Source organism: Podarcis filfolensis (assembly GCF_964270895.1).
Source record: "Podarcis filfolensis genome assembly, chromosome: 15".
In the NCBI taxonomy this organism is placed as follows: domain Eukaryota; kingdom Metazoa; phylum Chordata; class Lepidosauria; order Squamata; family Lacertidae; genus Podarcis; species Podarcis filfolensis.
In genome coordinates this window covers 12,439,468-12,454,655 of record NC_139618.1, presented here as the reverse complement: position 1 = coordinate 12,454,655, position 15,188 = coordinate 12,439,468, and the positions used below count along the sequence as shown (strand labels likewise).

The following is a 15,188-nucleotide window of genomic DNA, read 5'->3' as shown; positions in this document are numbered from 1 at the left end:
AACGCAACAGTAACAACTTTCTGTAACTATCCAATCACTGAACATCACTTTCAATTCCTTATTTGCATATGTGGACCTGAGTGAAAACTATCTACAGTATCCCCCTGCTGGCCCAGGGTGAGAACTTCAGTACATAACAGGTAAATTCCAACTAGACAGCAGGAAGATCTTTCAGATGTTAAGAGCTGTTCAACAGTGAAATGGACTCTCTCTGGAGGTTGTGGACCCTCCTTCCTTGAAGGTTTTAAAGCAGAGGTTGGTTGGCCATCTCTCATGGATGCTTCAACTGCGATTCCTGCATTGCAGGGGGTGAGATTGAATGACCCACAGGAGCCCTTCCAACTCTACAATTCTTTGATTCCATGATTCTAATAAAATTATTGATGAAAAGAACTATTCGAAACATTTTAAAAGGAAAAGGAAAAAAAGAAGATCAGCTATAAACCAAAAACAGATGAAAGCAAAAGTCAACATTCTACATATCTGGGTAAGCTTTTGTCTAAACAAAAAATGTTTTTAGCAGGCACTGAAAAGAGGACAGTGAAGACACACACTCCAAAAAGAAATCTTAGTGGTTTCTTTTACCAACTGTATTCTAAGATGGCACGCAGGCATATTTTGGGAGGGGGCACAAACCCATCAAAGCCAGCATACTGCCTTCTCTTACACCCACTAATCTTTAGCACAGATGTTGTGCTCCTGCTTTGATCCCAAAAAATGTTCCCGGCAGCCACACGTAACAGGATGCCAGTATTTAATATGGCTGAAATAACTACCAGCCCCCTTTTAAAAGTGTAGGAGGAAATAATGAAATCAGATCCCATTTTTATTTTAGTTCTTTTTTTTTATTTTTTGCCAGACCACCACCCGAGAGAGCAAAGCAACTATTTGACAGCTGCTTGGTCTCTATTGTTCTCTGCCGATATAAAGCCCTTAGTCTTGTTTGACCTTAGAGGCAGCTGCATCTTCTGAAGGGCACCTTTGCATAACACCGAACATGGTCACAGGGCATGGAGACCAGCTATATATCACTAGCACTGATTTAACCCAATGCAAACTGCTACGCAAATCTTGGAGCAAGATAGGCCTGGGATAGGCTTTAGTCCATGGGTAGGCAAACTAAGGCCCATGGGCCGAATCCGGCTCAATCCCCTTCTAAATCTGGCCCGCGGATGGTCCGGGAATCAGCCTGAGTAAAATGTGTCCTTTTGTTTAAAATGCATCTCTGGGTTATTTGTGGGGCCTGCCTGGTGTTTTTACATGAGTAGAATGTGTGCTTTTATTTAAAATGCATCTCTTGGTTATTTGTGGGGCATAGAAATTTGTCCATTCCCCCCCCCCCCAAAAAAAAATATAGTCTGGCCCCCACAAGGTCTGCAGGATAGTGGACTGGCCCCCCTGCTGAAAAAGTTTGCTGACCCCTGCTTTAGTAGAATCTGATCTAGAGACAGAATAAAGGGCCATAGATTTAACAAGGGTATCCCTTCCAGCAACTGGGCAGGGATAAACAAATCCATCCGTTTCAGATTCTTGCATTTCCCCCACAATTAAGTGCAGTTCACCCCATTTCTGCAACTTTTTTTTTAAAGACTGCATGAAAACTCAAAGATAATTTTGCATGTAATTTCCCCTGAAACTCATTTTTGCAAGCATTCCTGCCCCTCCTTGATTTATATAGGGACATATCCGTGCTCTCATTTCACATCCCATGACAACCCTGAGAAGCAGGTTAAGGCAAGAGGTATTCTGATTGGCCCAAAGTCACCCAGTGAGTTTCTTGGCTGTGTAGGGCTTGAACTTTGCTCTCCATGCTCCTAGTCTGACACTTAAACTGACATGGGGGCAGGGCCTTCTGCGTTGTGGCACCCTGAAAGCAGAGGCTTACCTAGGGTCCCTTCCAGCCTTGGTAAGCAGCTGTCTCTGCCCCTCGAAAGCAAATCACTTTACCACAATACCCACGTGATTTGTCTAAAAATTACTGCTAAAATGAATTTTATTACTGCCCATTTAGTTATGAATGCTTTAATTTCATTGATTAAATGTTCCATTTGGACATGAAGGTTTGATCAGGGCTGGTGTGTCCCAGTATGAGTATGGGGTCACCCAACAGTGTTCAGGCAGTAGGTCCTATGACATGCTTACTCACTAGATTTTCCTGCCTTGTGGCTATGCAACATGCAAATGTGTGTGTGTGTGTGTGTGTGTGTGTGTGTGTGTGTGTGTGTAGGCATCCCAAGAATCTCTGTAGTTTATTGATTTTTATTTCATAAAATTTATACACATGCTTGACAGTAATAAAAACAACAGCATTAAAGAATAAAACAACAAAGTGATCAGTGAAAGCAGTTAAAACAGCGATTTATTTATTTTTTTAAATTAAATTCATCAATAAACTAACTACTGATTAAAACCCACATCAAGGTTCTTCATAGCATCTAAATAAAAATGTTTTGTTGTTGTTGTTTTTTGCAGGTGCTGGAAAGAGTTCCAAAGTATAGTTGCCGCCACACTAAAAGTCTAAGTTCTTGCAAACACAGAATGGGTTAATTATGACACCTGCAACAACTCCAGTTCAAGTGGTCAAGTGGGCGTTTATGGGATAAGGCGATCTCGTAGGTAAACTGGTCCCAAGTTGTCAAGTATACTAATATACTCGGTGCTTTTTTTCCTAGAAAAATGTTTAAGCATACTCTCATTTTCCTACTCATATTGAAATACTGCGTCTCAGTGAGGCCAAACTTTGAATCACAAAATGTTTAGGGGTATGTGTACCCTGCGTTCCTCCCAGAAAATAAGCACTGAATATACCAGGCTTCCTCAACCTCAGTTCTCCAGATGTTTGGAGACTACAGTTCCCATCATCCCTGACCACTGGTCCTGCTAGCTAGGGATCATGGGAGTTGTAGGCCAAAAACATCTGGAGGGCTGAGTTTGAGGAAGCCTGGAATATACTAACACCTTGAACTTGGCCTGGTAGCAAATCGGCAACCGGTGAAGGTCTCTGAGCACAGGTGCTCTATGCTGACAATGCCCCACTCCTGTTAGCAATCGTGCTGCAGCATCCTGCACTAATTGCTGTTTCCTGATCAAGCACAAGGGAAGCCCCACATAGAGAGCATCACAGTAATCCAGTCTTGAAGTAACCAATGCATGAACTACTGTGACCAGGCACCACCCTTCAGCTGAAGATCACAGGCCAGTTCACAACTTAATTGTTGTTGTTTTTCCCCTGCCGATGTTCTTATTGTGTAATTGTGCCGAGATATTTTATGGGAAGAGATTCACAAATGGAAATAAATGAATAAATCTGTTGAAGTCCTTTAGAAGGGGAGAACAGAGAGGCAATTGGATCCATCTTCCGCTGGTATCCTGCTATACGGAGGTGGGCGTTGTTTAATTGCAATCCAATTTTCCTTAACCACCAAATATGCAGAAAAACGCTGCTCAACCTTCCCATCGTTCTAATGCTCTGGTGCAGAACTTGGAGACCTCTGCATGAGAATGTTATCTTTCCAATTTTCCACTGTTAAGATTTCTTCGGTCCGCTGCTAGGTTTTCTCTTGCCATCTGTTCAGGGTGTAATCCTCCAGTGGCCAAAGTCTTCGCCCTGTTTCAAGCAGGCTGCCAAAATAGCTGGTGTCTCTGTGTGTTTGTGTGTGTGTACAAAATCAGACCATCATGTCATACCCCCTAAGCCTACTTGGTAAGACAGAAGGTTGCAGCTGTCATGGGGAAAATTGATGAGGAGGCCCCTGGAAGATAAATTCGCCCCGGTGACAAATACAGATTGGGAGAAGAATCTTAATGCAAAGCAGCGATTGCCGGTCAAACGGCTGGCCTGCGGTTCAGTTAAACATGGATCTATAATACACTGACCTTTCGCAATCAGATCCCTCCCAGTGTCAGATGAAGGCAACTGATCCCTAGGACTTTGCGAGAAAGCCGCTTGACAGCTTCGTACTCACAGATCATGACTCAACCAACACCATAGCTTTGGTGAGCCAGAGTTGCCTGGATATAACGGGACCTCTCTATTCTCTGGCTGCAGATAGATAACAGGTGGTTGCTATTTTCGGACTCGAGAGGAGCATGAAAGAGGCATCCCTACAGAGTTATCCCTACAGTGGGCCAGCAGCTCTCACCTGACCTCCGGCTACCTGCATCGCTGCTGCATCCCAGGAGAGGGGGCTGCAAGGTCGGCATGGTATCTGGTGCTCCTGCCAAAGCCTTTGCACCCTGCTGACCTCGCCAATGCATCCCCTTCCATATCTCTAGCAGCAAAAGCCACTGTGGGTCAGGGGAATGTCACCCCACCACCCCACCATCTGCTATGACCTGATTGAGAACTAATTTTTATTCTTTTTATTATTATTAACAATTTCAAATTAACAAATTATCAAAACAAATCATCTTCATTATTTCCCCTCCTTCCACCCCCCCAAGAACCCTCCCTGCCCCCAAAGTCTTCCCTCAGCTCCTCTCTCTAATTTCTCAACTCATGTTATTCTCTGCATACTGTAAAATTGTATACAGTGGTACCTCGGGTTACATACGCTTCAGGTTACAGACTCCACTAACCCAGAAATAGTACCTCGGGTTAAGAACTTTGCTTCAGGATGAGAACAGAAATCGTGCTCCGGCGGTGTGGCAGCAGCAGGAGGCCCCATTAGCTAAAGTGGTGCTTCAGGTTAAGAACAGTTTCAGGTTAAGTACGGACCTCCAGAATGAATTAAGTACTTAACCCGAGGTACCACTATATATCCTTTTATTATCTGTCTACTATATTAACCCTCAATAAATTTGTGTATGTTTATTCAAAACCTGCCAAGGAGTCCAGTTCATTTTGTTGTCTTTTTAAATAATTTGTAAAAAGTTCCCATTCTTCTTTAAAGTACCAGTTGTCCTTATCTCGCAATTTGTATGCCAGTTTTGCCAGTTCTGCATAGGTCATCAATTTCTCTTGCCACTGTTCTTTTGTCGGGGTTTCCTCATTCTTCCATCCTTGTGCTATCAAGACTCTTGCCGCTGTTGTAGCATACATAAATAAGTTCTTTATTTTCCTTGACTGGTCTGAGAACTAATTTTAAAGGGGGCTACATGTTAAATTAAGCAGGAGCAGAAGGGCCAAAGAACGGGTGTAAAGTTTTAATTTTTATTCTACTGGGGAGAGGGGAATAGACCAGAGACACACTTGGTTGTTGGTGACACACTTTTTAGACATGCATCATTTCATGACACAGGTTGACTAGCAAACCAAAGGTTAAACTAACCCCTTTCCAGCCTCCGGAGGAGCACAGAGAGCATTTGCACAACATACCTGCACACTGCAGCCGACACACTGATGTGTCACGACACACACGGCTTGGAAAGCTTTGGGTTAGACTGTCAGACTTGGGCCTGGGAGACCTGAGGATTTGAATCCACATTCAGACAGGAAGCTCACTGGGCAATCGCTAGTAGGGTTACAAGAAGTTTTGTAGGTTAAATTTATCATTTATTGCTAAAAAGAAATTTATAGCTTGCTTTTTTTAAGACTAGGATTTAACAGTAATATTATTAAGAATAAAATGCATATTAGAGATTTATTTGGAAAACCATTAGCCGAGGAGGAGGGAGGTCTCAGGCTGTAATAGCCAAATGGTTTTATATTTTGTATGTAAGATGGATGTTTTGATGGAAAATAGCTGGAAAAACCCAATAAAAATTATTATTAAAAAAAGGAAGCTCACTGGGCCACTGTGGGCCAGTCACTGCCTCTCAGCCTAACCTACCTCACAGGGATGTTGTGAAGATAACATGGGGTGGAGGAGAACTGTGTAAGTCACCTCGAACGCCTTGGAGGAAAGGTAGGTTAGGAATCTAAGTATGACAACAACGGCATAAACAAAAGTAGCTGTGATGGACTGGCTGGATGCAGAGGAGTGGGGGGGGAAGCACCAGCTGGGGAACCCCAAAGGGAAACCCCAGGGGAAGAAGGCTCTGAGCCAGGGGACTGGTAGTAGGACAACAATGAGGGGTCAGAAGGAGAAGAGGGAGCAGACTGGGAGGAATAAGCCTGCTGTCAGGTTTCAGGGAATCCTATCCCTCCAACAGTGAGATGTCAAGAAGCAGATAAACAAGAAGAATTCTTACCAATTGTTTTATTCAATTTTCACAGAGAGAGAATGTAGAAATGCTGTCTATCTCAGATAATGGCGTTGCTCTGAGTAAGTCCCACCCCCTCAGTCCCTCCTATTCTACGTCACCCTTGCGCCGGCTGATCTGTGCTTTCTGCCTCTGAGCTTTCTGTTCTCCTACTCTCAACGCCTGCCTGGTCCTGGGAGAGGGGGGTCAGGAATGCTTTCCAAAGACACTGAGTCTGTCAGCTGTCTCTCCCCCGGTGCTTCTTCTCCCTGCTGCTCCTCTCCCAATATTTCCCAGCTTCTCCCATCTGCAGCCTCTGAATTATGCCCTTCTGCAAACCACTGTTCTAATTCTATACTGTCCTCCTTTTCTCGGGAAAGTGCAGGAGGAGGAGGCGGCTGTCCTCATCGTTCCTCCTCAGTCCAGCCCTTACACCTGCTGAATAAGTCAGTGAGTCCCCCCTCCTGCTGTGACCAGCTCCCCTCCCTCTGGTCTCTCAGAACACACAGAGGATTGAAGAGAGCAGAGCTGTGAGGAAAGCTGGAACCATTTGGGACTTCTTAGTTTAGAGAAAGAAGCAACGGGGGGGGGGAGTGGACAGAGAAAGGTTTCCCCCTTCTCTCATTGCACTAAAACTTGTGCACATCCAACGAAGCTGAATGACGGAAGATTTGGGAAAGAGGAAAAGAAAGGGCCTATGGAACTCACTCCCACAGGGGCCCGTGATGACTACAAATCTTGATGTCTTTAAAGGAGGATGAGATTCATGCAGGATATGGCTATCAATGGCTATTAGCCAGGATGGCCAGAGGCAGGAATGCTTCTGAATACCCATTGCTGGAATGTGTAGGAGGGCACGGGTCCCGCTTGCGGGTTTCCCACAGACATCTGGGTGGCCGCCGTGAGAACAGGACGCTGGACTGGATGGGCCCTGGGCCTGATCCAGCCGTCTCTTCTTATGTTCTGCAGAACTGATGCCTGGGGGGTCCTCTGGCATGGCCTGCCCTTGACTTCTTCTTAAACTTGTTGCCTTGATGTGACTCTGCGGACATAACAGCTGAAGGCACCCTATGAAATTGGCGGTGATAACTGTGTAACGATCGCTTCATGCAAGATCCAAGAAGAAAGGTTTTGCAGCCACGCTTCCTACAAGGCTTCTGGCAAGTCCCGGGACTCAACTCCAGCCCCCTTCCCCCACCTCAAGGGAAGGCTCTAAAGACATGGAGAGAAGGAGGGCTCCTTTCATAAGTCCTCTCAAGAGGCGGCTCCTGGGGAAAAACCAAAAAACAAGAGCACATGAAGTTGGATGGTCACCTGTCAGGGATTCTTCACTTGTGGAAAACCAGTGGCATTGCTCCACCAAGGCTTCCTCTGATAATAGCCAGGGTCAACACCTTCCCTGCAAGAGTGAGATGGGTTGTTTTCACCCCTGCACATATAAAGTACTATGTACTGTACTGTACTGTTTTTACACAAATCTGTGTTTTCTTTAGTCCACTTGATTTGGTGGTGCATTAAGTGATGCCGTTCCTTTCAGCGCCGCATCAAGAGGCATCCAAGCCCACTTCCCTGCCTGCTTGGAGAAATTCTCTTTTAAACATGGATAAAATGTTATTTTAAAAGCCCACGGGGCACCTCGTAAGTATAAGTGCAGGTAAGGTCAAAGGCAAAGGACCCCTGGACGGTTAAGTCCAGTCAAAGGTGACTATGGGGTTGGGGTGCTCATCTCGCTTTCAGGCCGAGGGAGCTGGTGTTTGTCCGCAGACAGCTTTCTCGGTCATGGGGGCAGCATGACTAAACCGCTTCTGCTGCACGGAGGACCGGGACGAGTGCCAGAGTGCACAGAAACGCCGTTTACCTTCCCGCCACAGCAGTACCTATTTATCTACTTGCACTGGCTTGCTTTCGAACTGCTAGGATGGCAGGAGTAGGGACAGAGCAACGGGAGCTCACTCCGTTGCAGTGATTCGAACCACTGACCTTCTGATTGGCAAGCCTAAGAGGCTCAGTGGTTTAGACCACAGCGCCACCCCCGTCCCTAAGTATAAGTGCATTCCCCCATCAGGACATCCACTACACCTTCCTGCAGGAGGGTTTTTGCCCATCCCTGAAACCTCCAGAATTGGCGTGGAGACCATTTTGCATAATAGCATTTGTACAGTGGTATCTTGGGTTACATACGCTTCAGGTTACATACACTTCAGGTTACACACTCCACTAAACCCAGAAATAGTGCTTCAGGTTAAGAACTTTGCTTCAGGATGAGAACAGAAATCGTGCTCCAGCGGTGCAGCTGCAGCGGGAGGCCCCATTAGCTAAAGTGGTGCTTCAGGTTAAGAACAGTTTCAGGTTAAAAATGGACCTCCGGAACGAATTAAGTACTTAACCTGAGGTACCACTGTAAATATAAAATGGGAGTCTTCCTATTCATCCCGATTCAGTAACAGGTTATCACCTGCTCTTCGGCGGCGGCAGCGTCCGGAGAGCAATTTGGATTGAGGTCAAGGAGACTTTTGGAAACATTGATTAATGTTAAAGTACAGGCAGGATCCTAACCTTTCCATGACTGTTGCATAAAGTTCCACGACATCCCCCTTCCAAATCTTGTGCTTTAACTGAATTGGGTGCAGAATAAATAATAAAATAAAATAATATCAGGGGAAAGGCAAGAGGCTGTAAAGGAAACCTGGACACAGCTGTGTCAAATCGCGGGCAGCTTTGTCACTCCAGAGCCTGACACCATAAAACTGTCCCTGCTCACCTCCGTAAAGGAAAATGACAAACGACACCAGTCAAAAGCTCACAGCCGGCTTCTAGATCTTTTCTCCCTTCTCCCACCCACCCCACCGCCCCTTCCTTATTCTTCAGAATTAGTTTTAGGCTCTCCGTCAGATAAATCAAACAACATGCTTGTTCCGATTGGGGAAACAAAGTGGCCCAGTTATTTGCAAAGAAAAGCGGGGGGAAGACAGCGCAGAGAAGAGAAGAAGGATGGAGAAGGAGGGAGACAAACATTTGTAAAGCCAGCAAGCAATGCTGAATAATCAATAGCAAAGTTGCACTAAACAGCTTTGGAGAGATATAGATATTATTAGGGGCTGCATCTCCTGCTCATCAACCACCTGCCATTCCCCTCATTGTTGTTGTTGTTTAGTCGTCTAGTCGTGTCCAACTCTTCATGACTCCATGGACCACAGCATGCCAGGCACTCCTGTCTTCCACTGCCTCCCGCAGTTTGGTCAAACTCATGCTGGTAGCTTCGAGAACACTGTCCAACCATCTCGTCCTCTGTCGTCCCCTTCTCCTTCTGCCCTCCATCTTTCCCAACATCAGGGTCTTTTCCAGGGAGTCTTCTCTTCTCATGAGGTGGCCAAAGTATTGGAGCCTCAGCTTCAGGATCCGTCTTTCCAGTGAGCACTCAGGGCTGATTTCCTTAAGAATGGAGAGGTTTGATCTTCTTGCAGTCCATGGGACTCTCAAGAGTCTCCTCCAGCACCAGAATTCAAAAGCATCAATTCTTCGGCGATCAGCCTTCTTTATGGTCCAGCTCTCACTTCCATACATCACTACTGGGAAAACCATGGCTTTAACTACACGGACCTTTGTTGGCAAGGTGATGTCTCTGCTTTTTAAGATGCTGTCTAGGTTTGTCATCGCCTTTCTCCCAAAAAGCAATTTCGTGACTGCTGTCACCATCTGATCTCCTTCCCACCCCGTGCAGCTACTAAGCTCACTGTTCTTAACCTCTTGGGTTTTCCTTCATGGAAATCCAGGATTCTTATGCGCCTACACATTTTCTAATGGGGGCTGCACAACGACAGTCTTTATGTATATGGGAAGATATAAAATTAGAGGTTTCTAGTGGGTTTTGAAAGGAATCAGGATTCAATTAAAACTCTAGAGGCAAGAACTCTTGGGCCAGGTTTGCAAATGAGCTGTGGGCCCCTCTCTCATGAGAGGCAGGGTTTTTAACCCCTGGATTCCTACACCCACGCTGTCTCTGCCTCTTTCCCTATTCTAAAAAAGCTGTCTTTACCAGCCCCCAAAGAGGATGGCCAGTCATGCATTGCCAAAAAGGCACAAAACCGAAAACAGAAGAAATTTGCATATGGCAATTTATATGTATGGGTGTAAATTTAGAAATGATTTTAATAGAAATACAATGCGTCAGGGGTTCCTGAAAGAGTGTTCTGAGGGCTGATACATAGCACCGTTTTTGCTTTAGGGTCTGCTTCTCTGTGTCTGCACCTCTACGTACATATTCCTCCTTCACTCTGCAAACAAAACAAGAACATACCGTATTTTTTGCTCTATAAGACTCACTTTTTCCCTCCCAAAAAGTAAGGGGAAATGTGTGTGCGTCTTATGGAGCGAATACAGGCTGTGCAGCTATCCCAGAAGCCAGAACAGCAAGAGGGATTGCTGCACAGAGATCCCTCTTGCTGTTCTGGCTTCTGAGATTCAGAATATTATTTTTTCTTGTTTTCCTCCTCCAAAAACTAGTTGCGTCTTATGGTCTGGTGCGTCTTATAGAGCAAAAAATACGGTAATCAGTGGCAACATTGCTCCCAGGCACTGTGTGTATATTGTGCTTCTGCAGTTGCTGGCCTCTTGTTTCTCAGTTGTTCCAGTCTGAGTCCTGACCGCTTGTGCTCAGTACTAGCGGGGACATGATAGAGATAGATAAACAGAGCACAGGCTCTGTTAGGCTGGTAGCATCGGCTGGTGATCAGCGTTTCCTGGGAAGGAGATTCTCCACAGCTCTGAACTGCATTAAAAGTCTATCTGCAGTGTAAGCTTGAGCTAAGTAGCAGACGACATTCTCTCTCTGCAGGGCAGTCCTGTTACTCCAACTAGTGACTCATATTATTCGTGGCCACTTAGTTATTACCACACAGACGGCTAGAAATAAATTTCACACTGCCAAAGCAACCTCCTTGTGTTGGGTGGCAGCACCAACTTCTGGAGGGATAGTGCTGAAATCTCAAGAGATCTTGTGAGATTTCAATGAGATCTTGCGAGATCTCACCAGAAACTGGTGCCACTGCCAGCACTGCTTCTCCAATGATGGTGATGCAGGTGTTCCCTCTTGGGCTTTTGCTACTCAAGGCGGAAGCCTCACCTTGCCTGATCAGTGGGCCGGGACTTGCTCCGTGTATCTGGCACTTGTGGCGTCAGGATGCTAAACTGCCTGGTTTAATTTATGCCTCTATTCAGCCTTGCGTGACTATTGGCTATTAACAATGGCCATGAATACGTCTTGTATGTTTAAGCTCATCGGCCATAATCAGCAATGCATTAAAAAAAAAAAACCACTAAAAAAATAAAAATACTCCAGCAGGCATAAAACTAAGAACCGCAAGGATGTATGTGGAATAAAAGCATTTATAAGAAGTGTAAAAACTACACAAAATTTAAAGCTATCATAAGATCTGCAGAGGAAGGATACACAAAAGGACTCTGATATGTTATGATAAGCTGAGCATTTTTATTCCTTAGTGGATGATTCAAAGTAGACTCCGGTGGACAGAAAGGCCGGGCCAAGCATCCACTGACAATTCATACCTTGGCAAAATTCAAAGGACGGCTTTGTTTCAGCTCATATATTGTTTTGGGGAAAGCTCAGTTGCACCCAAAGTCACCCAATGAGCTACACGACTGAGTGGGGATTTGAACCCTGGTTTTCCAGGTCCAACACTCTAACCACTACACCACGCTGCCTCTCTTGATGCCAGCAGCGTTTCTATATCTCCCCAGGACAAACGTTTCTATATCTCCAGGACAAAGCCCTCATTTTTGCAATTGGTGTCGTCTGGTAGCTGTCTACTTCATTTCACCATTCATAAAACGTCTGCTGAAAGTGAAATTGTGACCTCTTTTCTTTTTCTTTCTTAGTTTCTCATCTTCCCCAGTTCTTAATAACTTACATTCCACAGCAGTACTCAAGTTCAACACTAGGTGGCACCTCCCTGACAAAGAAAGTGTTTTCGTTGGGAGCTCAAAGTCTCAACAATTGGCCTTGGAACAGCATGGGAATACATTGAGTAACTCAAAACACCTAGAGTTTACCAATAAAAACTGATACCTTCCCTGCATGCTGGCGTGGAACGTTTTTTACAGTAATCAAGGACACCTTGTACCACCAAGCATCACACAGCGTCTGGTGGGAACAGTTCCTGCTCTCTTTATCTTCTGAATTTCACCAGATGTCCTATTCTGTGCTGGGAGTGTTTCTTTCAATAATATTTTCCTCTCCCTCGTTTGCCTGCATCTGCAGCTGAGCCCAGGAGAAGGCTCGAAATACAGGAGACAAGAGTTTGGGTTCAAGCTTCGCCAAGCGAAAATAAATCCACACCTTCGATTATTCATTTCTGTATTTATTAAATTTGCATCCAGCCCAGGGCAGCAGACAGCAACATGTTAAAAATAAAATAAACAATTTGAAATCAAAATAAAAAACACATTCATTTAAAACCACCTGGAACTAAAAATAAAAATAAAAACATCTGGATGTATGTGGAAATAAAGACTCTCACAGTGATCAATTTTACTGTTGCCACAGCTGGTATCTCTCAGCCATCAAATGCTTGGGTAAATTGTCTTTACATTTCTTCTGAAGATCCGTAATGAGGGAGACCATCACATCTCACTAGGAACGGTGTTCCGCAAATGGGGAGCCATCACCAAAAAGGCTCTGTCACAGACTAGTGCCAAGTGGGCAGCAGCCAGAGCACCTCCTATGCCAGTCGTAGGGTCCGAGATGGCTGATGTTGGGGGGAGTCCATGTGTGTCCCCAGAAAGTTGGGAACATGGGGCAGGAATATATACAGGGACAGTTCCAGAGAACCAGCTTGGCATACAAACAATCCCTGGCAACTCAGGTTAGAAGGAACAGGTTGCAGGGGATGGGAAAGACCTGTCTCTGCCTGAGACCATCCTGGTCAGCTGCTGCCAGTCTGAGCAGACAACACTAGGCTAGATGGACAAACGGTCTAAACTGGCATAAGGTGGTTTGAATACCCCGTGCTCAATATAGTACACCACCAGTTTTTTTAGTTGTTTTAAAAGGATCTCAGCAGAACTGGAAATGGACCTGTTTGTGAGAGAGCTGCTGCCAGTCGGAGTACGATATACTGCACTGGAGGTAGATCAGTGGCCTGATTCCATGTGATCCCAGCAGTTCTGACTGGTGTTGTCTGCAAATCATCTATCATAATTCTCCATCCTATCTGTGGTTGGGGGAAGGAAGTGGGGCACCATGGGCAAAAATAATCAGGCCAAATTCACACCACACATTTAAAAGCAATACATTGTCACTTTAAACAGTTGTGGCTTCCCCCCAAGAATCTTGGGAGCTGTAGTTTATTAAGGGTGCTGAGAGGTATTAGGACTCCTCAGAATTCCCCTCACACAGTGACAATTCCCACAGTTTGCTGGGGAAAGGCATTGATTGTTAAACCACTCTGGGAACTGTAGATCTGTGAAGGGAATTTGGAGGAGGGGGGTCTCCTAACAACCTTAATGTAGATAAATTCATGGAGGATAATGGCTACTAAGCTTCTGCTCTGCTAAAACCCCTAGATCCTTTTCACATGTACAGTGGTACCTCAGGTTAAGTACCTAATTTGTTCCGGAGGTCCGTTCTTAACCTGAAACTGTTCTTAACCTGAAGCATCACTTTAGCTAATGGGGCCTCCCGCTGCCGCCACACGATTTCTGTTCTCATCCTGAAGCAAAGTTCTTAACCCGAGGTAATATTTCTGGGTTGGCGGAGTCTGTAACCTGAAGCGTATGTAACCCGAGGTACCACTGTACTACTGTCAAGCTAAGTGTCATCCATCCTATTTTTGTGCACCTGGTCTCCAATCTGTTAAGGTCATCTTGAATCCTGATTCTGTCTTCTGAGACATTAGTTACCCCTCCTGGTTTAATGTCATATGCAAATCTGTGGAACATCCCCTCTACTCCAAGTCACCAGGTCCAAGACAAAACCCAAGGACACCCTTCGGGGAGCTAAGACCTGGGACCAACTTACTCATCACCCTTTGCAATTTCGACGGTGACTTGTGAAGCGGTTGATCAAGAGACTGAGAAAGAAAAGCCACCTGAAGATTTCTCCTCGTACCATAGGCCTTCCTACGATCCCTAATCGCCCAGGGTTGCATCAACTTTAGCCTGGAACGAGGTCCAGATCTAAGAAGAAATGTGGCAATCTTAAAAGCACTGAGAGAAGTTGAGAAGAAAGGAACTCAACACCCCGGGGGAGAAAGTCATCATTGTATTATGTGAGTAATCTTTTTTGATTTTCTCTGATGTGAAGTAAGGTGAAATAGATGATGAGATTTCTCCCCCTTCCCCGTCCTCTGCCTGCCCAACCATCTCTTAATTTATTGGAGTTTTCTGCTGACTCTCTTTCCCTCTCTCTGTTTTGGCCTTAGCAAATGTCCCATGAGCTCCCTGGAACTAAACTGAGAGATTGTTGGGATTCTGCTTCTTCAATAATTGTTTAAAAAACAAAAGCAATGGTAGACTGTGCAGTTGTCATTGCTGATCACAGAGCATGTAAACAGAAGAAGATATGGAGTAAGGATGGTTTGCTCATTCATCACTTGATGGTAGCAACCCCCAAGTTGCATGGGTGAATGAAGATTGCAGAAAGCAACCTCCACACCACTCCACAGGCAATACTGAGAGCCTGTGTGGTGCAGGGGTTGGAATGTCCAAATTTTAGGCAGCCTGGACCTATGTTGTTCAGGGCTTTGTAAATTAAAGACCTTGGATCTGGTTTGGTAGTTGGTGGGCGGCCAGAGAAAATGTTTTAACATTGGTGACACATGTTCTCAGCCAGAGGCCCCTATCAACAGTCTGGCCACTGCATTTGGCACCAGGTAAAGCTTCCACCAGATAGAGCTTCTTGGATTATGGTGCTGGAGGAGACTCTTGAGAGTCCCATGGACTGCAAGAAGATCAAACCTCTCCATTCTTAAGGAAATCAGCCCTGAGTGCTCACTGGAAAGACAGATCCTGAAGCTGAGGCTCCAATACTTTGGCCACCTCATGAGAAG

The 15,188-nt window shown here is 45.3% G+C and overlaps 1 long non-coding RNA gene across 1 annotated transcript in view; it reads right to left on the bottom strand.

Annotated features, from left to right (window-relative positions):
* Positions 1 to 9,326: 9,326 nt before the first annotated feature.
* Positions 9,327 to 15,188, bottom strand: part of LOC310750251 — a 345,492-nt gene continuing 339,630 nt past the window's right edge. The window contains exon 3 of the long non-coding RNA XR_014542022.1: positions 9,327 to 9,391. This is a non-coding gene — a long non-coding RNA (uncharacterized lncRNA). The remainder of the gene's footprint in view (positions 9,392 to 15,188) is intronic.